The following is a 27,075-nucleotide window of genomic DNA, read 5'->3' as shown; positions in this document are numbered from 1 at the left end:
CGTGGGGAGCTCTAGAAGCACTTAAATCAAGGCAGTGGAGGCCGGAGTGAAACAGAGAACGCAGCTGTGCAGGCATCAAGACAAAGCTGGGCACGCCTCCGCGTCATTAGGTGGGACCGTGCCTACACGTTTCATAAGCAACGGCTATATGATTCTGCCAATTTTCAAAGGACAAGCATCGGTGGAAAAAAGGCTAACATGAAGTTTTATTTCTATTTTGCATTGCACTATCTGCCTCCAGCTTATAAATCTAGGACTGTTGGAACCAATGTCACCCATTTGGACATGGGGCAGATGCACCTTCATCCCAAGGAACACAGAAACTCCTGTGGGCTGGGATTATCTGCATGTGAGTGATTCCAATGGGCCTGCAGGGTAGACTTTGAGGAAGCCCGAGGCTGGCTCTGACCCTCCACATCTAGACCCTGTCCTACCACCTTAAAACAGCTCCCCATCTAGACCCTGCCCTAAAACCTTAAAACAGCTCCCCATCTAGACCCTGCCCTACCACCTTAAAACAGCTCCCCATCTAGACCCTGTCTTACCACCTTAAAACAGCTCCATACACTGCTCATCCTGGGCACAGGAGAACTCTCAGCCTCCTAATCAGTCCACTCATTCCAGGCAGAAAACTCTGCCTCCAGCCCCTCATGCTTCTCGGCAGGAGGCTTTCTCTTAGTTCTTTTAGCTAATATTTTTTTTTCTGCAACAGCAGACTTGGACTGAGTTAAGAGGAAGTAAAAATTTCACAAATAAACATCTCCAGGAATAAACAGAGCCATTAAGTTCTACCTGAGGATCAGTGTCCTAATGTCTTACCAACACCCAAATCTGAATGCTAAAGTAACTTCTAATAATCTGAGCTAGAAAAGCATAGAAATGGGAGAAGACGCTGTGAGGGCAGATCCATTCCAGGATAGCATTTATGAATTAAAGCTAGGAAACAGAACATTAAACTTAATAAGTGCAAAGCGATGCAGCTGGGGAGGAAGAGCAGCCCGGCTATGATTTAAACGGCGCTGAACTGGCTGCAAAGATATCTTGAGGTTCTGATGGAGGCAGTATGCAAACTGATGGTTCGGCCTGGATGCCAGCAGAGAAGCAAGGACCGTTCACACCAGGCGCTAGGTATGTCTTTTTAAATTTGCTTTCTATATAACTTTCGAAAGAGGCATCTTGTCTGTTTACAGCACTGTTTAACCTAGACTATACCGCACGGAGGTGTTCACTGTAGGTAAGGGTGGTATGAAGCCTGTACACCTCTGGGAAGTGCACTTTGCTTCTCCTAACTCAATCTGGCCACCATCAAGGTGGTCTTTCACTCATTCCGTAGACAGTAAGCAGCAGCAAGGTGGTGGTAGACTCATTGGGGGATACCAAGATTCGCTTGGACAGTACTGCAGTTGAATTATGTCCCTCTAATAGATGCAGAGGTACCAGCTTCCTGTGCATGTAAACATAACATGCTTTAGAAATGGGGTTCATGTTCACAGGATAAAGTGATCTCCCCCCTCCACCCCCTGCCTTTTCCTCTGGGGCGATCACTTTATCCTGTTGAACATGGATTCACAATCACCTGAATATAAAGAAGGGTATGCATTAGATTCTTTATTTAGACTGATGAAGCATATTGAGTCATTCATTTTATTCTTCTTATTTTATTTTAGCTTTTTTTTTAAAGGAGGGTCGTATGTATCCCAGGCTATCCTTAAACCTACTAGGTACCTCCAAACAACCTTGAACTTCCAGTCTCCTGCTCCATCATACAGGCCTGTGACTCTATGCCAAGCTTGTTTGCCTTATTTTTTACTTAATGACTGCTAATAAATAATAGTTAAAGGCAAAAAAAAAGAAATGGGGTTCATAAGGATGGTGAAGCTAATACTACGTGATTAGAATCCCCCCAGTGTCCTATGACACTGAGGTAGGCAGGCATGGAAGGAATATGATAGGAAAACTGGGGGGAAGATGTCACCTATAAGCCCAGGAATGCCTGAGACACCAGAATCTCGAGCTGGAACCTACTCTTCCTCGCAACATCAAAAAGGAACCCTGACCATGCCTTGATTGTGGACACATAGCTTCTAGGACTATGGGGCAATGACACAAAGTCACCAAAGAAATAAACCCAGTAACAAAATTACCATGGCAAAGAGAACTCCTACTGGGGCCATTTCTACTGGTATCTCCGTTCAGTTAACCAGATGGCTACGTCCATGTCAGATTTACAGAGGCCATATGAGAAAGAGATGGTTTCTCTCTAGTGGGGACCTTTAGTCCTCTTGATAGATGGCCAGACAGAAAAGTAAGCATCAAAGCTTAATGGAAAACTAATCTGAGTAACTTGTTTGGGCAAATCAAAGTGGTGAGACATGAATTTTAATAAGAAAAGGAGGGAGGGGACTCAGGACAACTTAAGATAAGAAGAAAAAGAGAAGACTTAATTTGAAGTCTGCAGTATTTACATATTTACATTAACGTGAAAAAGAGAGGTTTCTGATAAAAAGGAGGAACAACCATAAAAATTCCACTTGACTTTAGAAATTGGTACACAACCTCCTCTGGCTGTGTTTCATGGCTGATGGTTTCCCAGGCAGCCCTGTGCGACATATGCGTAAGAGAATGACGTCAAGCCACATGATGATGGGAAGTCAGTTCCCACACAGTGACACTCTGACATTAGTCCTGCTTGCCATTTGTGCCCCACACACCACTCCCTTACCTTAGGACAGTGAGTTCTCTCTCCTCCGCGTATTATCAATACATGGCTACGCCGGCCGCCAAGGACCTGTAAAACAAAGGCCATCTTGTTAGAAGAAACTCCAAACATCAATTGCTGAGCCGCCTGAACATGTGTAAGCAGATGCAAGGTTTCACTTGGCAGAGCTTGAGCTGAACATCGCCCTTTCTGTGCCCATCCTATTCCAACTGAATGCCCTTGCAGAAGGGCTCCGCACCATGCTAACTTGGGAACAATCAATAACTGCTCACCATGAAGAGCCTTTAAGCCGTCAATCTTTCACAGAATATTTCTGCTTTAAAAAAGCCCTTGTCATTAAAGTTTGCTACACCGCGGCTGGTATTAGAGCCAGAGCCTCACTAGTGCCTAACGCTGTGGAAGCAGATGAGCTAATTTTTCTTGTAAATTTCCAACTGGAGATGAATTAGTGGTTTGTGCATTTTTTTTCCTAAGAAAATCTATTGTCCTGCAAACTGCAAAATATACCTAGATATTTTCATAGACTGATTGAGTTTTCTAGGAAGGACGTCAGAGTCCTCTTTTTCCAAGCATGGTCTGTACTCAGTAACATCAGGCTGGACTGAGGGTCCACGGGGAGGTGTACAGCACCAGAATCTGCATTTTTATGGGGCCTTCAGTTGGTTCCCATGCCCACGGAAGCCTGAGAAGTCTGCTTTTAAAGTACCCCCAACACTGTGCTTGTGGTTCCTAGGACCACAATATGGAGTGACCCAGATCTGAAGCCCACAATTTCATTACAGGTGTATGAATCTGAGAACAAACTGCCTCCTGACCCCTCCAAAATCCTTCACTGCTGACTAAATCCCCTTCCTGTTCCAGGACACATAGACTAACTGTGAAGCAATAGCAAAAAGCTCTTCAGTTATAACCAATGTCATCCAAAAAGTCCGAAGAGGGAAAACAGAAGTTAATAAAATGGTAGATTTGCTCTAACAGGAAGGTGGGCACTCAGATGTGCATGCCCACTTGGAAAGAGCCTTGCTCAGTGCCAGCTGTCTGGAAGGCATGCTACAGTAAATCCTGTAACAAAAACTAGATCTTCCAGAAGGTACGGTGCATGGCAGTGTCAGGGCATGTAACCAAACCAGAAATGAAAGAGTCAACTACCTTACTTCGAGAAAATACTGGACTGTGATTTTCTATTTTTCTTTCGGCTTCTTTGAATATCTGTATGCATGAGCCATAACCGTGGTAGCCCAGAGGTGTGCTTCCCCCCCTTTTAACTCTACTACCTGTAGACAAGGAGGAATGGCAAACATCAAATGCAGAAAGCGCCGACTCAGAAGTCTGCGGCACCCAGCGAGGGATAACAGAACTGTGCCTCTATGCTTGCCATTTGATCACACAGAGTGTCAATGAAACCTCAACCAGTTATACAGCAACCACAAAGGGAATCGCATTAAAGTTAATACAAAAGTCAGGAAAATGTCCTCCGCAAGGGACATGGCTGTTTCGTAGAAGCACCACTGGGAGCAATTGAGGGCTCTCGGTATGACCAAAGCGTGCACTACCCCCCTCTGTGCCCACCTCTTTCCTACATTTAAATGATTCTCATCTCTCTTTCTTCCCTCACTTATTCTTGTGGCTTTGCTGGTTCCCTCACCACCTCCAGCTGCTCTCCTATCCCTACCTGGGTCTCCTTTCCCCTTCCAATTGACCTGCTGTGTTACCCGGTCTTTTCTGTGAGCAGGGAAGGGAGAGAAAGAAGGAACATCAAATATCCCGTGCCTCCTTTCCACTGTCTCTTTTTCCCCTTCTATGCCCGCGATTTGATTCTCTTCTTCTATGCCCTCTTTCTTTTCACAGACCTGAGTGGCTGTTGTTAGCACGCAGCCAGCCCAGCCAAGCACAGCTTAGCAACCACAGGGAAGTTCTGGACTCCTCCATGACGCCGACATAACTCTTGGACTTCACACATCCTCCTAACCTGTGCCAGGTCAACAGCCGGGGCAGGAAGGTTTTAAAAGTGCAATAACCTAGCGTTCTCTTAGCATTTGAAAATATAGGACAAACCTGGAATATTCAGCTATTGTGCTTAAAAGCACAATATACTGAAGAGACATGTACTATGTGAAGGGTTTCACACGCTCCCTAGTTTTACTTAAGTGCACCATGAAAACAATCCTGGCTTTAGTCTCATCCCTCTTTGTACAGACTCCCACATCCCCCTGGGATAAGGGAAGCACATCCCCCCCCCCCCCGCAGCATACAAGGCAGTGCAATGGCTCCAGCAAGAGCTTACCAAGCGGTTCTGGACAAAGACACAATACGGCACACAAGAAACCTCCTTTACTCTCCCATCAGGAAGCCTCAAAAGGTACAGTTTAATAAATAAATGAAGATTGTATATAATATAGAAATGCCTGGTACCACTTCTCATATCAAATGCACTTAGGAAGAATGCTATAGCTTCTTAGGCTGCAATATGGCAATCTCGCATGTAGTCTTTAAACTGCGGAAAAGCAATTTTGGTTTTCTTTAAGTAGCACAATCTTTTATAGTCAAGCTGTGAAGTATCAATAAAACTCATACAAAATCCAGTTTGCTGACCTTCTGTGTCCCGGTGTCAGGGCACACAGTTCCTGGCACAGTGCATGTATGTAAGTATGTATGTGAATTATGTACATAAGTATATACAAATATTACATAATATACATATTGTATATAATGAATACACATATATATCCTAAATATATGATGGAAAAATGATTGAGTGACCAACCAACTAACACACTGGTCAGTATAAATTTTAGAGAGCCTAGCTGAAAAAAATACTAATTCACACTAATGACCAGTGCACACAGGCATTTTCCAGCCAACTAAAAAATTCCCCACAATGCACTTGCTCCACAGACCACACCAACTACGGGATTCCTACTTTGGCTACAGTGAGAAGAAGATAGAGACTGTTGAGTCACGCGAATAAACTGTGGGAAGTCACTCTGAAAGCAGGGGCCAGGTGAGCAGTTTCCCGGTGACTGCAAGACACTACTGTCAATCAATCAAGAGTGAAAGAAAGAACGAGCCTGGAAGTTTGTTACATGTGACTCTAAATTGCTTTGTAATTAAAAGCATGTATTTCATTATGTGGCACCAGTGTTCTACAGAAATTACAAGAGGTTCTTTTTACCGCTAACAACCCTATCATCACTGGGCTGAAGGCGTCACGCCCCCATCAAAGCCATTCAGAAACCTACAGAGTCAGCCATCTCTCCGGAGCATCTGGGGTAACTCTCAACATCTCTGGCTCTCCATGGAAACAGTTTACAAATGTCAAGTACTCACTTGGACAAGGAGTTCATTCTTTAAAAGGAAATGCTTTGGCAGCTCCTAGGACATACATATTTCAAAATGAATCTGGTCTGGGGAGGAGAAAGTATTCAAACCCATCAGTTTTACTTATGACTAACAGTGTTGAGGGCTATTCCCCTGCAGATGGTGGCACTGTGCTTGAGAAACAGCAGAAGCAGGAAGGTCTCTGTCACCTCTGCTGCACTTCTTGCCTTAATCTGGTCAGTAGGACTTGGTTAAAAAAAAAATTCAGACCTCTAGAAGCAGATCACAAGACCCTCACATGAGAAGTAAAGCCTCTACACATAACTCAAAGAGCCAAGGATATGGGGGTACCAAGAAGACCCGAAGTCCTCAGTAGACCTCCTTCCATTCACTACTAAATAGTAGATCATATTCTTTTGCCCAAACCTATTTGTCCACAACTACCCACTTCTTAGGCAACAACAAAACCTACCAGCTTAACAACTGTTTGAAGTCATTATTGTATGAGGTCTCCACTGTCCCATAAAAACTTTAAAAAAGCTTGTATGTCTTTCTTTTTATGAGTGTCTTTTGTTTGGTGAATATGGCCATGAACGCAGGCTAGACTTCTCTCCTCCTATGGGTATTTTACACGGCTCCCTCACTATCCCAAGTGCAAACCATGAGACTGCATTTGCTACCGTGCAACAAGCAAGGTTTTCTAATAACATGGATTTAGAGTCAAGGTAGAATGTTTTAGCTGATTCTCCCTAAATTTAATTTTGAGTCTTCCAGTGATATGGTTTCCTGCTTCTATGAAGACCACCATTCCACACTTTCGGTCTTACCCAAATATCATTATAAAACAATCCCCAAGAGCATCCACCAAGATGGCTGAAGTGGAGCAGAAAAAGAAGCGGAACTTTTCACAAATTCACCTACCCCAGCATGGACCTGGATCTGGATGCTAGATTTGACCTGTGAGCCCCTGATGCAGTTGTACAGAGGCAGCGCCTGAACCTTGGCCTGTGGTAGAAGCAGCAGTTGCTACTCAAGCACCTGAGAAAGGCCAAGAAGGAGGCGCCACCCATGGAGAAGCCAAAGATGGTGAAGACCCACCTGGGGGACATGATCACCAAGCACGGTAGGTTTGTACCTGACCATTGGCCAGGTGGAAAACCAGAGATGATCAGCCACTACCTGGGTGAGTTCTCCATCACCTACAAGCCTGAGAAACACTACAGCCTTGGTGCCAATACTACCTGTTTCATTCCTCTCAAGTAGCTCTGGCCAATGAAGACTCATGTTTAGTCGTGGGGTGTGGGGGGAGGTGTGAGGGGGATCCAGAAATAAAATCAGCATTGTGCTTGGCATCCACCATCTACAATGTCCTAAGACTGTTTACAAACGGGATGCTGAGGGCGGACCAAGAGGGGAGGAGGGACGAAGGGACTGTGTCATCCAGGAAATCATCAGAGCGACTGTTTGGCTTCACTGGCATTTCAGCATCTTCAGATGTCTTTGAGAAGCATCCCAATCGAGTAGGTTCTGGAGAAAGAAAGCAAACTGATGGAGGAGTAATCCATGACCAGCTCTTCCTGGAAGACACACTGCAGGGGATCAGGGACTCCATGCCCAGAAGTGGCCAAGCCCCGTTTAAGCAAAGCTTTTGGTGACAGAGGGCCCAGGGGAACCCTCTGTAAAGAGATCACCACATATTTTCATAGTTTACAAAGAAGAAGTAAGTCCAGCCTCAGTTGTTCATGAATAAGGCCTCTTTAACATTTTAATGAGAACATTAACTCAGCTTCACTTGGTTTGGCCTTCCCAGAAAGTCTGTTAGCCTTAAAGAAAGTTACTTACAAAACCAATAATGAAATTGCAGGCCTCTCTGTGCCCCTGAGGGCACCACTGAGCCACAAACAGTGACTTTATTATTGCTCCCTGGAACTAGCCTATATTTTGATCACACTACAGTTTGGTAAATGAGTCAAATATCTAAAGAAAGACCTTCATCCCTGTAGTGCTGTGTGCTGTGTGTGCTCACTCATTTTATACCAGATTTGCCCCCTAATTCACGTTTTATGTTATACACCGCTTGGAATACAATGTGTGACTCAATAAATGTTAGAACATACTTTTCTGCTATTCTCCCTTAATCATTTTCTACCGCCTGCCTCCTCTCTTGCCATGTGACGAGTTCCCACCGAAGCTTCAAACTGCCTTTCACCTGGGGCCTATTAAATTCAGAAGACAACCCACGGAGCTTCAGCAGCCAAAGGTGAACAAGAAATAATTCCCAGCCTTGGAGACTTAACACGATTTTCTGCTTCATCCTCTCAGCAAAATCTGGAAATCTGGAGCCAGGTGAATGAAAGCGTTTGTTACCTTTAAAACCAAGGAGGGGAGAAGGCTAGAGCTGAAGGGAATTAACATTGAGGTAACCCTGCGTGCGACCCTTACAACATTTGCTGCGCGCCCACTAGGCATAGGCACTGGTCCAGCTACTGTAAGAAGGCCTGGATCCCAGACAGGCCGCAAATCCATTCCCACTATGACGTTCTAGTGAGAAGGACAGATAAAGAGAAGATGAAGACATCGGAGGGAGACAAGTGACATGAAGAAAATACAACAGAGATATTATCAGAGCTGTTTGTCAAACACAGTGTAACTTTAAAATCAAGCTGGGGGGGGGGACCACAGAAGAATTCTTAAGCTCATTTAAAGACATGGAGGAACTTTGAATTTATATTCATAAGAAAAAGAAGCCAAGGACAAAAGACCACATAACCTATGTGACAGCAATGGTTGCCAGGGATTGTGGGAAAGGGTGGATAAATAGGCAGAATACAGAGAACGCTGGCACAGGAACCACTGTGTATAGCAGCATAGTAGTAGATGAATGTCACTGTTGTGTCCAAACTTCCTGAATGTGTAGCCTCAAGAAGAGACGCTCACATAGGCCACTGACGAGTGGCATGGTGTGTCAACAGGCCCTGTGAGTGCGGATGTCGACGCGGAGAGGAAATGGATCCGAGAACTCCTTTGTTTGCTTGTTCTCCTCTCCTTCTAGTCTTTATGTTGCTGTGCTAAATTCTGGACCGAAACAACTCGGAGAAGAAAGGGTCTGTTTGGCTTACAGTTCATCATCACAGTCTAGCATGGGAAGGAGCCTGCTCGGGAGATCCAGCAGGAGCCTGGAGGCAGGGACTGAAGCAGAGAACATGAAGGACGTTGCTTACTGCCTTGCTCTCTCCATCTTTTGCCGGGCTGCTTTCTTAGATACCACAGGACCACCCGCCTGCTCAGGGGTGGCACGGCCCCATGGTGGGATGGCCACTCCCACGCTGATCATTAATCAAAAGGATATTCCACAGGCTTGCCTACAGACCAGTGTGATGAAGGAATTTTCTGATTAAAGTTCCATCTTCCCAGACGGCCCTAGCTTGTGTCGAGATGACAGAAAACTAACCAGCACACATCCTTGGTGGTTGGACATAACACACACGTATGTATGTGACTATATATGCATACATGTGTGTGTGAGATCATATGTAAATGCACGTAACTCTGATATGGTGATTTTGTAATTCAAAGTAAACTTTGAATAATTTCACCACTTTTCCAAGAAATATAAAGAACGGCTGTGCTCTCCATGAACTTCAACGAGGCTGAGGGTAAATGACAAGTCTGACTAAGCTCTCGCAGCCAGTCACCCAGGCTTCCTCACCCCAAACCACACACCTCTGGATTTCTCTCAGAGTACCCCACAGGTGCTGCCCTTGCTGGGAGAACATTCCAGCATCAGACAATGCTGCCGCCTTCCTCTGTCCCTTCCCTTTGTCTCATCCTGCCATCCGTGCTAGTTAAATAATCCATAAAATGTGGCTGAGAAAATGAAAAAATCATTAACACCAAAGCCAGCCTCACAGCGAGAAAATTAAATATTAAGGTGCCATGTGACACAGATTTTCAAATAGACATTTAAATTATCAACAGCAGGCCTCCACTGCAGTGCCCATGCAGTGCCCTCGGAGGGATGCACCGAGAGAACATGCACATGGGAAGGTCACACACCAGGACGCGGTGGCCTCGTGGGATCGTGTCCACATGGCACCTGGAACTCTTGCAATCATCTTCTCAGAGAACGCTAAAGGAACGGAATAAGCCCGCACTCCAAGCATACTCCTCTTGTATATGTGCTGTGGAAACAGAGGAAGGGGGATCGGTCCAAGTTCCAGGCAAGCTTGGTCACATGGAAAGACCTAGCCCAGTCAGGGCTACGTGGCAAGACCCTGTCTCAGAAAGAGAAATAAAAATAGGGTTGAGGAGATGGTGGAGTCAGTGAAACACTCAGTGTTCTGAGTGAAATCCCCAGAGCCTGAGCGAAAAGGCCTGGCATGGCGGCGGGGGACACTTGTAATCCGGGAATTTGGCAGAGGATAATGGGACGCTGGGTGGTTCATTGGCCAGCTGGTCTAGTCTGCTTGGTGAGTTCCTGGCCAATGACATTCTGTCTCAAAAGAAAAGGTGAATGCTTGAAAGACAACTGAGATTGCCCCCAGCATCCACACATGTACAAGTACAAGCACACACACACACACACATGCACGCATGCACACACACACAACAAAAACACCGTACACAAGCTGGGCATGGCGGCACACACCTGTAGTCCCCAGCACTTGGGAGATAGAGGCAAGAGGATCTATGAGAGTTCTAGGACAGCCTGTTCTATGTAGAGTTCTAGGAAGGTGAGGCTATGTATAGAGACTTTGTCTCAACAAACAAACAAAAATAAACACCGAACAAACTTTAGGAAAAAAACAATACTAGAGCCAACAAGTTCACAGGTCTGGTCTGTAACGTTTAAAGGAGTAATTAGAGGAAATAGATTAACCTGAAAGAACTCCGATCCAGTTTAAAGAGAGCAAACATTGGGGGTAGAGCTGGGGAGCCTGCAGGGAAGGGTTCTGTCTTAACTGCACACCATGTAGGCAAGTTTTAAAGAAAGCCTTCCATCGCTCACTGACGGTGTTCTGAGGTCGCCCACCTTATGACACTGTAGAGTCTGAAAAGCAAACAGTGAGGAGGTGCCAACCTCCGCCCTGTGAGTCACGCATTTTGTCCCTCTGTGTGGGGGCTGTTTGCTATCCTGCTGATCTGCACACTTCCTCTCTACAGCTCTACACCAGAATTTCCCAAAGGACCCTCATTATAACCACAGCCCCACAGAGGGACCACAGTTGTGGGTCCCACAAGAACTGACCTGAGAATAGTCCAGGAAGAGAGCCCAGGGCAGAGGCCTTTGAGAAGTTGCACTCTGACTTAGATTAGAAAAGTCCTTCAGGGCTGAACACAGGGCGCTGCGGTATCTTAAGAGAGCCATTCCATCTCCTCCTCCACTGATTGTCTTAACCAAACGCTTTCATGAGAACTGGAATTTGCCCTGACAGAAACAGTCAGGTGGTCACTCTAAAACTGCCTAGGATTGCAAGCCAAGAGCCTCTCTTCAGGTCATATTTCCCTGCATATTCTGCCCCGTAGAGACTGTTTTCCACTGCCAGGGCACGTACTGTTTCCAACTCTACCTTCCCCCAACGTGAAAAGGCCCTTTCCTCTTTTGGCAGAGCGGGGTGATGGATCTGCAAAGACAGCGCAATAATGGCAGCTGATGAGAGAGAACTGGAACTAACTCAGCCATGCTGGATCTGTCTGTCCTAAAGATGCTGAGCCTTGGGAGATATGAAGGCAGTGTCGGGGATGGGCTAGGGCTGGAAGGCCTGGAGGTCAAACAAGCACACAAGCAGGAATGGTGGGAAGAAAGCAGAGCAGATACAACGAGGAGGATCCAAGATGGAAGCCAACGCTCAAAGGAAAAGTCCAAGTTCTCAGCACAAAGGAGATTTATTTGCCCCGAGAATAAGAGAAAAGACGGGAGATACAGGACAAGGGATGAGGGGAAGGGACCAAGGGAGAGAGGAAAGAGGCATTTGTCCCGGTGGGGGACAGAGGACTGCTTCTGGATGGAGAGGAGACAGACATGGCACAGAAGAAAAATGGTAGCACAAGGGGAAACTCTGTGTTAGATGAGGTATTTTATTTTAACTGGGCATGTTAATTAGGTGAACCAATTAGGGCTTTTCATTGTTGGACTTCATTATTTGGATAGCTGGACCTTGGTAGTAAGCCTCAGGAAGAGGAAGTGGCCAAATAAGAGAATAGACGTTGAAGGATAGCTTTAGGAATGTAATCTAATGGTTTTTAGCAAAGCCACAGGAATGGGGAAAAGGGGAGGGCCTGCCAGACCCATGATTGCCATTCATGAGCCATGCTGGCCAGAGTCCCTTCAAACACACCATGGCATCTCAAAGTGACTTCAGAGGTCAGGAACAAAAGCATTCAAAATGCAATGGCACCTACCGCTGGCAATGGAAAGAGCTGTGTGGCCACAAATGAGGGAAATGCTGGCTCCTCTTCACTCCTGACAGTGCTATCCACCTCCTTCAGCACCCCACTTCTCCCTCACTTCACAGTTCCAGCCCACATTCAATGCCCCATTACGTTTGTGTGACACTTGATGCTATGAAAACACCAGCGACCACTTTGAGGCACCTGTGGAACCGCACGCTCTCTCTCCAAAGCACTGTTTGCCTTTTTTGTCTTTTCCTTCCCACAAATACTGTTAAATAAATATAGAGCCAAAGGGATGGACAATGTACAAACTGTACAGGGCGCCACTGTGAAAGAAACTGCATCCACACCCGTGATCTTTTGAGGAGGATCTGGGCTTTGTAGAGCGCCCTGTTCGTCTGGTTTGTTTGGGCTTTATAAAAAGATGATCCTTGACTTGTGCTGGTTCAGCTTACGATGGTGCCAAACTATACACACTGTGGCATCTGGATGTTCGGTTCTGATGTCCTCTAGAGCTAGCAATGTGTGGACCAATGTTCTCTTGCAATGCCAGGCATCAGTAGAGCATCATGGCTCCCAGCCATTGAGAAGACCACCAGGGGCCATCCACTAAGGAATACCATCCCTAAGCTGTGATGTTCAGCGGGTAGGTATATGAAATGCCTTTAGACTGCAGATAGTTTTCTCAGTACACTATAGGTATTACACGGCGAAGCCCCATCATAATTTGAGAAGAACTTGTCCGATGGCTTTCACTCCTCTGGACTCCTCCAGTTCAGAACTGGCAAGGTAACAGAACAGGATCTCCACCAAGATGAATAGTGTACCCTCAAACTATGAGCCCAGAACGAACTCTTCCTCATTCAGCTGTCTTTGCTGGCATTTTGTCACCCCAGAGAGAAAGGTAATGAACACATACACTCTATGTCAGCCAGAGGATTAAAGGCCACTGGCATCAGGGACATACAATAGATCAATCCTAAACTGAAAAATCTCATATATAGACGTAGGCCTAGCTGCTTGACAGCTATGCCATCAAGGTTAAATGACCTCACCTCCTGATTCCAAGTCTCCCCATAAGCAATGTGGACAATATTAAATACTAGGCCAGATAAAAATGAAGCTGCAGATGGCACACTGTCTACAAGACTGAAGGCTATTTATCTTCCCCCATTTTCTCATATTTCCCATGACCCCTTCCTTAAACAACAACTGCCTTACTAATGGTATTTCCAGGTACAAAAGGCTGTCTGAAAATTAATGGCGGAACATCAAGTTTCTTTGCACTGACAGCCTCCTGCCTTCATATCAAACTTGTCTGTGTATGGTCTACAGATCAGCTGTCACTCACAGCAGGTGTCCAGGGAATGACAATGGCTGTGAAGAAAACACCCCAGAGAACTGAAGCTCACTCTTTCAGAAACCAATGCTCCTTATATCTGAAAGCATTCAAAAACATTCTTTTTTTTGATCCCGACCACTATGCTAAAACAGGAGGTGGGAAGAAGAGTCTTCTCTGACTTCTGACTACCCCAGTGAACTCAGATCTGATGCTGGAATAAAAGTAGGCGTTCCTTGAATTCTTTTTAAAAGTCCCTAGATTTGCCACACCGAATGCTCCCAGATCTCCATGCAATTCTCTTCCATTTTGTTTCTTTCCATGGTTGGCAGCTTCTTCCCTGGCAGGCAGAAGACCCAGGAAGGAACAAGTTCACACCCTTGCCATAGTCAAAGACTTAGCTGAGAACAATCCCAGGTGCCTTGCAGCTGAGGTCTCAGGGCACACATGCATTTCAGAAGAGTGCCAAGGAACACCCCTCAGTGAAGACTGCTCTCTCCCTAAAGTCTCACATAAAAAAGGGGGTCTCAAAAATATCCACAAAGTGAACGAAGAGAGTAAACAGTCTACAAATTGTGTAATTGCTGTTTCCTGTTTGTAAAGTTTTACCTAATCCTTAGTTAGGCCCCTTATTTGCTCAAGGCTATATTTCTTCACTGGTTAAGCAAGGCAACTGTGCTCAATTATCCCTAAAAAAACTTTCCAACAGTAAAGGCACAGATGAGCACTGTGTGTGTGTGTGTGTGTGCGTGTGTGTGCGCGCGCGCGCGTGCGCGCGGTGTTCCAGAGGGTGGCACTGCTGGAAATACGACTATCAGAAAGGTGTGGTATAGGAGAGTATAATGAATATACAGTATATTTTATGCACTTAATGGGATTGCTACCCTATAAGAAGATATTGTATTGTACCATGGCAACAAAGATAAAAGAAATTAGCTCTCTCATTTCTTTCTCTCACCACCAATAAGGTAGAAATATTGAGCAAAGGGTATAAACATATTGATCTTTCTTTCCTGTGTCATATGTTCTTAATAATTGAAAAGCCTTCTGTATCCCAAAATAAGTCAGCAGTGCTCAAGCAAACAGAACCTTACAGGCTTCTTTTTTCTAATAACTAAATACAGCTCTCACTGACCTTCGGTGCCTCGGTATTCCTCCCATCTCTACTTGGTTCATATATTAGCCTATCAGTAAGTACTTCTGTTTAAATAATGCAGTAGTTTCAGTCTTTCAACGTTCAAAATTCAAAATCCATAAACTCCAACCTTGTTTTATTAAAATGGAAACCTCTAGATTAAATTAATTCATAAAGTTCACACATAAAGTGAACACACTCAGGCAATAAGTGCATCATTGCTCAACATGCACACTTGAGGGTGTTGTGAGGACTGTTTCTCCCAAGAAACCTTAGCCCAGCGAAACCTGCTCTGGAAGCCATGCTCAGCTATGGTGTCCGGATAGGCTGGTATTTCTTTAATTCAATTCTACACAAAGTATGCTTTCCTTGAGCACTATACCAGTTCTACAGGGTGTATGAAAATGAATAAAATACATCACAACTGCCTTCAAGGAAAAGCAGTAAGACCAAGTGTCTAAGAGCAGCTAACACTAGGGAATGGCTGCCCCGGACTGAATTTTAGCTTTCCTATATGTGTAAGACCTGGGCAAGCTATTTACCCCCCAGAACCTGTGTCCTTAGAGAAATAGTGGCTGTGACTACAGTAAATTTCTTACAGTTCTGAGTTATCACTCATAGTATTAAAAAACAGTTGAGCATAGTAAGAAGAAGTACTTGGGGTATCACCATCATGATTACATCATTACAAACATACAATCCAGAAGCTAAAATAAATCGTTTTCATAGTTAGTAAAACTGAAACCACAACAAAAACAAATCCTGAGGAAATGGGATAAAAATAACCCAGAAAATCATAGTCCAGGTTTCATCAATAATTCTTTCATTGGCCTGAAAAATCCCAACTACGCCTATTCCTCAGAGACAGGGAAGGGTGGTGGGGGTGGAAGTAGGAGAGAACTGTAAAGAGACATTCCAGAGAAGAGAATGTAAGTTTCTCAGCCAGCATCCACCTCCCAGAAAATGCCCTTCCTCAAGCCTCATGTACTTCCCCCACATCCTTTGTGCTATCATAGAATGTTAGAAGGAGAACGGCCTTAGAACTCACCTGATCTAAACCTCTTACTTTACCCACGAGAAGAATTAAGAGCCAGTGAGACAAAGACTTGCCCTGGCCGCAGCTGTGTAAAGACACAAAGAAAACTGAAGCTGGACTCATCCACCCTGTACTGTCTCCCTCAGGACAACAGGGGGATGCATCAGTCTGCCTGGCCCTCAGCCCATTTGGCAGAAACAGAGATTTTTCTCTTGGGAAGAAAATGTTGGGAAATGTTTTTAAATGAATTAGCAAGAATCTTACTGTTTTAAATTCAATAAATAAAATGTTTTATTATTAACTTCATTGCTGGCTAAGCCTGAAATTGAGTTTTTCTATGCTTGGACAAGTCCTGCCCAACCAATAACAGGACACCAGTTGCAATTAAACAAGTATTCTACTTAGACTAAAATGTATGTGCCCATGTGTACACACACGCGCGTACACACACACACACAGGAGACCATTAATCAGAAAAGAAGTTTCAGTGCTCACTGTCATTCTCACAGCCTATGCTTAGAACAGAAAGTATTTAATATTTGAAGATAGAGCTCTTAACCCAAACTTCAAAACACTGATTTTTTTTTTTTTCCATAGGAGGAATGAACTTCCCAGGGCTGCCAATGCTGTTTCTACCCAGAGTCAACAGCAGCCCACCGTGGTGGTCAGCCGGCCATTGTATCTGGTTCCTGAAGGTCCCTCCGCAGCATGGTTTCTGTACCAGTGCCTGTGTAGCCTTGCTTCCTCATGCTATGCCCTGGGTGCCACAGTGGAAGAGCAAAGCTCCTAAGCCAGAGCCTCTTAGTCATGTATGAAACAACCCTGTAAGTCTCCTTGTCTGTTGTTAGATTACAGGGCCTGAAAGATAAGACTCTAAAACAAACATTCAGAAGCGAAAAGTAAGCAGAAAAGCTCTGCTTGCTCCCACCTCTTCCTTCCTATTTCCTGGGACCAAGATGGTATATTTGCTTCTCTATGAGGGGCTTAAAATGTATAAACTCACGATAATGATCGGAGAGGTTCTGATCAGGTTCCCACAGTGGCTTACACGGCAGGAACATTTGAATCTAGGCCACTAGAAGTACCTTAGTTCCATGGTCGAAATAGGTGTTTTGCTTTGCACAGTCTAGACATACATGAAGCCGGATTATTGGAGCCACACTTGATGTGAGTTATTTAGACAGGTTCTACCCTTTACTGTTATGAGTCTGGCTGTCTTCATGTTTCTTTCATAGATAACACGGGCTAGCTACCTAGAATAGTTGTAACTAAAGATTGTTTTAGTTTCATGGGGCTAATACCATGACTGAAAGCTATTTAGGGAATGAAAGGATAGGCTTCCATTTCCAGGCTATAGTTCATTGCTTGGAAGCCAAGGCAAAAATTCAAGCATAATCAGGAAGTAGAAACCAGGAGGACCACAAATTGCTAGAGTCCCTAGGTTCTTGCTTAGCGCCTTTCTTACATAGCCCAGGACCACCTACCCAGGGAAAGATGCTGCTCACACTGCCCTATGCCCTCCTATATCAATTAATAATCAAGATAAAACCCCACAGATAGACTGGAGAGATGGCTCAGATGTTAAGAACACTGGCTGCTCATCCAGAGGTACTGAGTTTAATTCCCAGCAACCACATGATGGCTCACAGCCATCTCCAGTGGGATCTGATGCCCTCTTCTGCCATAAAGGCGTACATAAAGATAGAGCACTTGCACACAAAATAAATAAATAAATAAATAAATAAATAAATAAATAAATAAATCTTTACCCTCCAAAAAAAAAACTAGAAAGGAAGGAAGGAAGAAAGAAAGAAGGAAGGAAGGAAGGAAGGAAGGAAAGAAAGAAAGAAAGAAAGAAAGAAAGAAAGAAAGAAAGAAAGAAAAAGAAAGAAAGCAAGCCACAGGCAAGTCTACAGGACAGACCAATACCTGAGCAGAGCAATCCCTCAGTTTAAACTACCTTCTCAGAAGTTCAAAGCTGTGACAAACTGACAGTTAAAGCTAGCTAGGATATAGGTGTTGTTCTTATGTGAAATTCAACATTAGGAAGACTTTCAAAAGAAGAGAAAAAAAGCAAACATTCCAAGTTTCAAAAGAGTTGAGCCAACACTCGAAAGTCCCTAAAAAAGGATTAATAATGTGATGGAGGAAGGTCATTGGCTAATAAAGGAACTGCCTTGGCCCATCTCATTGGTTAGGAGATAGGTGGGAGGAGTAAACAGAACAGAACGCTGGGAGGAAGAGGAAGTGAGCTCAGACTCCACAGCTCTCCTCTTCGGAGCAGACTCCTCAGAGAGACGCCATGCCCCAGCTCTGACCCAGGATGGACTTAGGCTAGAATCTTCCCGGTAAGACCGGTGCTCACAGATTATTAGAGATGGGTTGATCGGGATATCAGAATTACCCAGTAAGGGCTAGAGCTAAAGGGCCAAGCAGTGATTAAAAGAATACAGTGTCCGTGTAATTATTTCGGGGCATAAGCTAACCGAGCAGGCGGCTGGGGTGTTGGGGACGCAGCCCCGCCGCCCATATTACTACAATAATGATAATAATTAATTAGTTAATAAGGACAAAAGTTGCTTCATGCATCACTCTATCCTGCATGCCAGCCAGAAGCAGCAACTCATTATCTCCAGATGCCTCTAGGAGAAAAAAAAAAGATGTTCCACAAATGTAACAGGAGTTGAGATCCTGGGGGAACCAATTAGATTTAAGCCACTTCCAAAATGCTGTGAAGGAAAACAAGAAGGCATGAGGAAAGAACTTGGCACCTGAGATGGCATTTTACATGTTCTGCTCTGGGCCCGCGGAGAACTTTTCATGTAATGGCGAGTTGCCATGCTTATAAAATCAATCCTGAGTTTTTTAATGGAATCGAATTATTGGCTAGTAAAACAAACTTAATTTCAGAGGGAGAACGTGGGACATCCAATCTAATAGGTACCTTAGCCTTCATGTTTGGAATTAGTAGAAAGAAAGAAAAGGAAACAAACAGACAAGGCCAATGCCGGGGGCAGACACTGGTGCAGAGCTTCCTCGGGTAACTGGCTGCTATGCAGACTTGGAAGTTCCTGCAGTTTTCTAGCAAGGCTTTGGGGATGCATGTGCGCTAGAAGGCAAGAAGACCTTTGGGAGCCACACAGGCTTCACAATGGCCTTGGGATAATCCATAGCTGGGGAATCTGGGACGGGAAGAAAGGGGAGAATCCAGATGGTTCTCTGCCCTACTGTGTTTCTCTGATGACAGAAGCAAGCCTGGGTGTTAGCTGGTGGTAGGAGGGGAGACCTTGATATCTATCCCCTGACTCCTAGATCTCACCAGAGCTCACTACTCTAATAGTGGTGGCTATTTTTGAGTTCAGCTTAGTCTTTCATAATGGGATGCAAAACAGACAATGTCTAAGACAAGAGAGCCAGGCAAAAGCCACTGAGATTTTGAAATAGATGACTTCAGTTGGCTTCCTGAGACCTCTTCATCCCAGGACGAAACAGCAAATGGCTCTTGCTCCAGAGATGCCCGGAGGCTCCACCAGACTCCTGCTGTAAACCTCTCTCACTTTCATTTCCTCTTTTGAATGGTACCCAAGAAGTTTGGGTCTAAAAAGCCAAAAAAGATAAAAGGGAAAATTGCCTATTAAAGAGTTTTAAGGGGGCTACTAGACTTAAGACAACCTTCTGTTTTCGATAGAATTGAATATTTTGACTGTACCATCTCACTTTCCACTTCCCATTAGAAAGAACGGCTGGTGCCCTGCTTCTGGCACAAACCAATGAATATATGTTAGGTTCCCACTCTGCGTCAATCACCGAACCAAGTCACAAAACACCGAGGACAAAAGACTCTCTTTCTGCCTCTCCAGAGATAACCCTCAAGCCAATGATGAAGAGGCATATCTAGGCAGGAAACAACTTCACCTGCAAAAACTTGGATTATGGTGGGAAGGAAGGGTGGGCACCTTACATGTCACCCACTTCATAAAGTTCTCCCCGGAAACAGTACTCTCTCACTGAGCATGTCTGTCTTGTAAAAAAGTATCTTACATTTTAGTTATAGATGCAGCGGTCTCTTTTCCCTTGGGTTCTTTGAGAAACGATGCTTTAATGACTGACAAGAGCAGTCAGGAAATGCAAAGTTCTGGACTCCCGTGTGGTCGGTGACTGTATCTCTCTTATGAAGTGAATGAAAAATGAGGACAGGACTGCTCCCAGGTATACAGCTGAGAAGGTTTCTTGTAGAGATGAGGGAGAACAGGCAGAGGCATCTGGAAGGGTACAGACTGAAGAGAGACTAATAGAGTGAACCAGACCATGAGGGCGGGGGAGGGAGGAGCTGCTGACCATGGCTTATTAGGGTATAGAGGAATCATAGAAGTTGGGGGAAGGGCAGTGAAGCTCAGGGGCTCCAGAGGTCCAGGGTAGGGGACAGGGTGAGAAGAGCTGAGAGGAGTCAGGACTAGGTAACAGGCATTGGTGACACTGAGAGAGACTGGCCAGCATCTGCTTTGATATGCTCAATAGGCACCTCAGCCATTTGTCTCCAAGTTCTTTGAGACCTAACACCAAGAAACCAAAGTGCCCATATAGGACTTTGTCAGTTTTACCTGATAGGACAGTAAACTAAAGGATCTAAGGGAAAGAAGAATGTGCACACATTTAGACTAGTTAAAACTGACTCCCAGGGGTCCTTGGACCTCTCACAGGGCAGGGAACCCTGACTGCTCTTTGGGCTGATGAGGGAGGGGGAGCTGATTGGGGGAGGGGGAGGGAAATGGGAGGCGGTGGCAGGGAGGAGGCAGAAATCTTTAATAAATAAATAAATAAACAAACAAACAAACCTGACTCCCAGGAAGGCTCAAACACGTATATTTGATATGTAGCAATCCAGATGACCTTCTGAGTATCAGGAATGGCAAACAAAACAGCCTTTGAACCAGCATCCTCGATCCCCATGGCACTGCTAATCCACTATCGTGGTAGCAATCACTGGGAGATAATAATTATATCTGTGCTTGAGGCTGGGACCTCCTCTGAGGACTGCCATCCCAAGAGAACAGGTAACTTTCAGAAGCCACTGAATTCCCACATTTGCATCTAGCACACCAAATGATATGACCTCCTCAGAGAGGCAGGATTAAGAGCTAAGAAAGTCAATGCTCCTCCATGCATGGAATCTCCACTCAATCACAGACACTGACTAGGTCTTTCTATGGGTTGGGAAAACAGTACTTTTTGCCTAATTAGTATTAGTAATAGTTTGTACTCCAGACAACAAAAAAAATTCATGATTATAGTTAAACAACAAATATATAAGTATTTGAGCTTTGAAATCATTAAAAAAATCAGCATTTTAGAAATACGGTTCCTTAGTATTTCCCTTCCTTTCGGCCTTACTGTGTAAATCATGTTGTTCTTCTTCAATTTCCCAAGATCCCCGAGGTCATTTTGTCGGGTGTTTGCTTTAAACAGAACTTGATGCCAAGGAGTCTGCCTCAAATTTCAGGTCCCCTCAGATGACATTTCCCTACATTCAGATCTAGCCAATCTGCAGTCTTTGCAAGAATTTTGACTTCCTGGTAAATTACAAATCACCTCCTCTTCCATAAGCCCCCTTTTCCCTTGGGCAGGTGACTGCCAGGAAGGCAGAGAGGGGTGGCTTTGTGATGTTAATGAGAACTCAGAGCTGAGAGCTAAGAGTGGGTTCTCTGGGGAACCCAGGTGAGCCAGTGTCAGGGCACAGCTGAGAGCCATTTGAGGCACCTTGCTGTTACCCCTAGAGCAAGGTATTCTGGGTCCCAAGCAGTAATCTGCTAATGGCTTACATAATGGAGAAATGAGTCACTCTACTTGGCAGCTGGGACTCTGAACCATGTAAGGCCTTAATTCAAAAGGAAATTCTGGAAAAAAAAAAAAGGGCATTAGGCGATGGCAGATATATATTTACTAAAGCGCTGTGGATGGGGACATATTAATACATTATGGACAGCTGCGGTCCTGTTTCCATCTGACTCTGAGATTGCGAGCTCCACTCTGAGCTCAGCTGTGGTTGCCTCCAGGCTACACTGAAAAGAGGGAGGTCTTGGCTTTACCCATCACTTGTGAGACAGTCCCTGTTCAAGAGCCAAGACAGTTGTTCCAATTTTTAGAAAATCCAAAAACACACACACACAGGCACATGCACGCACACATGCACACAGACACACACATGCACAATGTTAGGCTCCTTGGCAGCAGGAGCCTGCCTCTGCCACTAGGGCAGTAACATCATCACCTGTGACCAGGTACCTTTGCACCGACAGTTAGGCAACATATGCACCCATTAAAGGTGCCCGCCAGACACGGCTTGCTCTCTTTGCCTCTTGTGCCCCCTCTTGCCTCTTGTCTCTCCTGCCTCTTACTCCTCGTTTGCCTCTTCTTCCCTCTCTTGCCTCTTGCTCCTCTCGGGCATCTCTTCTTCCTCTTGTCTCTCTGTCTGACTGCCTCTCTCAAATCCGCACTCCAACATGGCCTTTCACTCTCCCCCTCTGCTGCCCCAATAAACCTCTTGCACTAACTGTTGCATATAGCATACCTAACAGGGCCTGCCAAAAGGTACCCACTTCTCCTTCCCTTTTTATCATTACATACATATACAATTAGTATATATATATATATACATATATGATGTGGGAGTGTCATATATCAATCTGTTGATTTCATTGGTTAAGCAATAAAGAAACTGCTTGGCCCTCATAGGTTAAAACATAGGTGGGAGGAGTGGACGGAGCAGAATGCTGGGAGAAAGAAGCTGAGTCAGAGAGTCGCCATGATTCTCCCACTCCAGACAGACGCAGGTTAAGATCATTCCTGGTAAGCCAGCTCGTGAGCTACACGGATATTAGAAATGGGCTAGTCCAGGTGTGAGAGTTAGCTGAGAAAAGGCTAGATGTAATGGGCCAAGTGGTGTTTAAAAGAATATAGTTTCTGTGTAATTATTTCGGGGCATAAGCTAGAGCTAGCCATGTGGGCGGCCGGGTGCCGGGGACGCAGGCCCGCTGCTCCTATTACAACATATATATGTATATGTATTACATATATATAATTGAAAATGATAAAATGAGCATGGTGGCTCACCCCTGTAATCCCAGGATTATAGGAGTTCAAGCTTAATCTGAGCTACAAAATGAATTTCAAGGCAGGCTGGCCATAGGGCAAACCCTGCCTTAAACACTCACAAACAACAACAACAACAGAACCCTTCAGTTATAAATGAAGTCTCAGCAAACATAAACGAAGAAAAAAAACAACGAAGCATGTAAGAAAGGTAAAGTCATCTGCAGTGCTCCTGTATACTTTCAGTGGAGTTCTAGTCTTGTGGAGTTGGAATGACAGGGGAAAAAAATACTATTCAGGGAAGAAATCAACACAAGGCTTGGCTGTTGAGACTCTGTAACAAAAGATAACCTAGGAGCTCTTGAGACACTTGGGAACCTTATTTGAGCCACTTCATTTAATGCTCAAGGCAGCCTTGGCAGAGAAATGGTTTGAATGAGACATGTCCCCTACCGCCTGGCGTTTTGAGAGCCTGAACCCCAGCTTTCTAGAGAGGCTGTTGGACCTCTCAGATATGGTGCCTAGCCAGCATGGTTAGGTGAGAGCCTGGACCCCAGCTTTCCGGAGAGGCTGTTGGACCTCTGAGATATGGTGCCTAGCTGGCATGGTTAGGTGAGAGCCTGAACCCCAGCTTTCCGGAGAGGCTGTTGGACCTTTGAGATATGGTGCCTAGCCGGCATGGTTAGGATTTTAGAGATGCATGCCAGGGTCACGCACAGGGACAGAAACACGCCAGTCACCACGCCCTTCCCACCACAACCATCTCTATGGAAACATGACCGGAGCAAACAGCTCCACTGAGCTACTTGCATCACATGGACCAGAAAAGTAACTAATGCAACAGTTGATTAGGAGTCTTGTTTTAGATGAGGAAATCAGGGCTTAGTGAATTTAAGTAGCTCATTCCAGCTTCTCCAGGTAAACGGCAGATGGGATCTAAATGCGCGCTACCGATTATTTCTGCTTATCAGTGTCCTAAGAAATTTTCAAGCAGAATTAGACTATTTCCAAGAAATTCAAAGGGAGGAGGGAAGAGAGGAAAGACCACAGAAGAAAAGAGCTGGGGAATGGGGAAGACAGAGCACCTGTAGAGAAGGTGCGAGGCCCTGAGTTCAGAGTCACCGGATCCACTTAAAAGCCAGAGGAGTGTAGCAGCTCACTGATAATTCCAGCATTAGAGAAGCAGAAACCAGAGATCTCTGGTGCAAGCTGGCTCCCTAGGCTAGAGAAATCTGCAAGTTCAAGGTTTAGTGAGAGAGACTCTGGCATCCACACGCACATATACACGTGCACAACCACCTACCTGTGGACACACATGCACAAAGGTACACACACACATACACACTCTCTCTCACACACACAGCTAAACAGATTTTAAAAAAACTGGAAGTAAAAAAAAAGTGACATATCTCTCTAAACTCACGGTCAGTTATTTCTGCTGTTTTGCTCAATGAGGCAAATGGACATTCTAACGTTGAACCATATAGAAGTTCGCCCGCAATGAATGGGGTTGGTTCTCACCATGTGGCCCTTCTGATTAATGAAGTCCCTTACAGACTTGTGCCGTGCTCTTGTGGGTGCATGCTTACTCAAGTGTGACTCATCCCCAGCTAGCTATTTCAGAGTCCATGGCCAGGAACTGAGTTCTCCTGTGTGTCTCCTGGGGAGTTTGGGGGGGAGGAGTGGCATCATGGGAACAATGTCTGTCTTCTCTCTTATGACTCATCTAAGAATGTCTAAGAAATTCTGCTGCTTCTGGTCCAAACGCAATGAGTTATTCCATCTGTCAAGCATATTCATATGGAAAAACAGCATACCGTCTATGAGAAGTTATTTAGCCAAAATTGAAGCAGAACAGAGGTAAATTCTACCCATATCTTTTGCTCTCCACAGAAACATGCGCATACATTTCCATTTTCATCTTGCCAGAAGCAGGCAAAAGCAGAACTTGCTTCCTCCTGTGTGCGCCCAGACGACTTTGTGCAAATCGCTAATTGCAGTGCTTACTATCTGGTCCTATAATTAGATTTTAGGTGTCTGCCTTCTAACTAATATAATAGCTCTTTCCCCCTTCCCATTTCAGTTCCAAGCATCTGGATCACACTTAACAAATATTTGTTAAACAAGCCGATGAAAGACTGAGCAAAGAGTAAGCAAACGACAGTTGGCCCCGGGGGTCTCTCTATGACAAAATGGTCTTTTCCTGGTTTTATTTTTTTTTTAGGACTAGAGATGACTGACGCTGCTAGACTGGCGTGGGTGACAGATTGGTTGGAAGATGAGGTATCCAGGCGTTTGGGCCCTTAATGAATGAGTTTCACAGATGATTATACATATACATTTGCATATATTCAACAATAGATATGCATGTATACAACCATAATCTTAGTTTCCTTTGCTTCTTATTTTATACATTTCTTGTACCTATCAAGCCAGTCTGACTTATAGCTTTTCTTCCTTAGATTTAAGTAATTTAGATCATGGAAATCATCACTTTAACAAGATTTGGCAAATGGGGGCAGGAAATGTGACCAACTATGCCCTCCAGAGTGCTGTCCATGACCGACTAACCATGTTTCGAGTATGATGGATGGATGCTGGAGACCCCCCAACACCCTATGCAGACATGGTCCTGGTTCTTGTGAATTTACTTACGGTCAACGGGAAGGGGGAGACAAAAATACGCGGAATAAAGAACGGTAGCTGTAGCGAGCTGGGAAGCTGACGATGCTGAAGGGCACGGAGGAAGGAAACAATCTAAGCAGAGGGAAGGAAGGGCCTCCAAGACAAAGTGTCTTTTATGTTTTGACCTGGAATGGCGTGTGAGGCCTACCCAGCTAAGAATATGAGAGAGGGAAGGAGAAGACACGGAGAACACAGTATATTATAAACACAACGGTAAACAGTGACAAAGGAGGAGTGAGCTGGCTCAGCCTTCTAAGATTTCTAAGAGCAAAGGAAAGCACTGCAGAGTTTTAATCAAGAGGGTGATATTTTTCAGTTTTCAGAGAGATACTTCATTTGCATATAAAGACATGTGGACTTGGGAATTGTATCATTATTGTAACAAAAAGACTCTTGACATTTTCCTTTGAACAGGATTGCTTTGGCCATCAAATTGAGGACAGACTGCAAGATTCTGGGGCCAGAGACACTGGGGGCCATGTAGAGTGCTGTTTCTACACTCTAAATGGGGTGTTAAAGAAGTCATAGAGCTCAACAGAATAGTGAGAAGACAGCATTAAAACTCTGGCAACTGACTAGATAAGGGTTTGGAAAACACTTTCTAAGTAGGACCAGGTCAGAAACCTTTAAGATTTGTCAGTATATGACTTCTGGAACTATTACCCAGATATTCTGTTGTTGATTACAAAGTAGATGTAAAAAAACAAACAACAATGACAAAATGTACAAATGAGCGATTCCTGGAACAAAAATAAAATAAAAATAAAAAATAAGTTTAAAAAACTATTAAGAAGAAAAAAAAAAACATGGGCCAAGGCTGAATTAGGCCCAAGGCTGATACATGCCAACTTCTGGGTCTATGAAGGACGTGGCAGCCAGAAAAAGCAAAGCACAACTTCCCATCTGGGGCCTGGGCATCTGCATTGCCATGGCCTGACTTACAGGAAATGGACAGTGGAGGAAGGAGGCTCTATCAGTTCAGATACACTCTAGTTTAAGACACTTGAAAACTATCACTCAAGACACATATTTATGAACAGACATTTCTGTAGCGGCCTGGAAAAATGAGCCCCACATTGACCAAAGGACAGAGAGTTGAAACTTACAAGGTTATTGTGCTTCTACCTCAAACAAGGCATTACCTAGCTGTTGATCAGAGAGTTCTGCTCACTCAAGGTTATGGTCAACAGGTGTGGTCAATTGCCATACCTTGTGTTCCAGGAACAGAGAAATAGATCTATTCCTACCTCAATCAAAAGATCCAACTACCAGACCTAAAAAGAGGAAGATGGGATGTACTCACTCATATTTGGTTTCTAGCCATAAATAAAGGCCATTGAGCCTATAATTAGTGATCCTAG

General features: G+C 44.7%; 1 protein-coding gene across 5 annotated transcripts in view; it reads right to left on the bottom strand.

Annotated features, from left to right (window-relative positions):
- The window catches only part of Enox1 (ecto-NOX disulfide-thiol exchanger 1), a 565,092-nt gene that overhangs the window by 440,493 nt on the left and 97,524 nt on the right, over positions 1 to 27,075 (bottom strand). For all 5 annotated transcript variants that reach the window (XM_075949640.1, XM_075949644.1, XM_075949642.1 and 2 more), the window contains exon 2: positions 2,723 to 2,788. The gene's annotated coding sequence lies outside the window, so the exon portion shown is untranslated. The remainder of the gene's footprint in view (positions 1 to 2,722; positions 2,789 to 27,075) is intronic.

The sequence above is a fragment of the Microtus pennsylvanicus genome, chromosome 15, assembly GCF_037038515.1.
Source record: "Microtus pennsylvanicus isolate mMicPen1 chromosome 15, mMicPen1.hap1, whole genome shotgun sequence".
NCBI lineage: Eukaryota > Metazoa > Chordata > Mammalia > Rodentia > Cricetidae > Microtus > Microtus pennsylvanicus.
Note: the sequence above shows the minus strand (reverse complement) of the source record. Positions and strands in the feature narration are given on the sequence as shown.